The sequence below is a fragment of the Bufo bufo genome, chromosome 3, assembly GCF_905171765.1.
Source record: "Bufo bufo chromosome 3, aBufBuf1.1, whole genome shotgun sequence".
NCBI lineage: Eukaryota > Metazoa > Chordata > Amphibia > Anura > Bufonidae > Bufo > Bufo bufo.
In genome coordinates this window covers 200780798-200781215 of record NC_053391.1, presented here as the reverse complement: position 1 = coordinate 200781215, position 418 = coordinate 200780798, and positions in this window count along the sequence as shown.

Sequence of the window (418 nt, the reverse complement as noted above, 5' to 3'; positions counted from 1 at the left end):
CAATCAGTTAATGCAGTAATATCAAAACCCAAAAAACCTTGTTGGAATTGTTTTTTTTCCCCATTTCACCCCACAAAGATTTTTTTTTCCAGTTTTCAAATACAAGACAGTAAATTAAATGGTACAACTTATCCCGTAAAAAGTAAACCCTCATATGGTTATATGAACGGAAAATTAAAAGTTATGGCTACTGGAATGTGGGGAGGGATAAAAAAATGCAAACAAAAATGGTCCTGGGACTTAAGGGGCTTTACGGAATATGGGAAAGGATTGATTGATAATACAGGTTAGGATTTGATCTCATTATTGGCACTACATATAGCTTCCACATGAAGTAATATTAAGGCCACGTTGATGCAAAAAAAAGGTTGTATGTGTGCATGGTTTTGTAATATAATTAAAACAACCAAAGTCATAA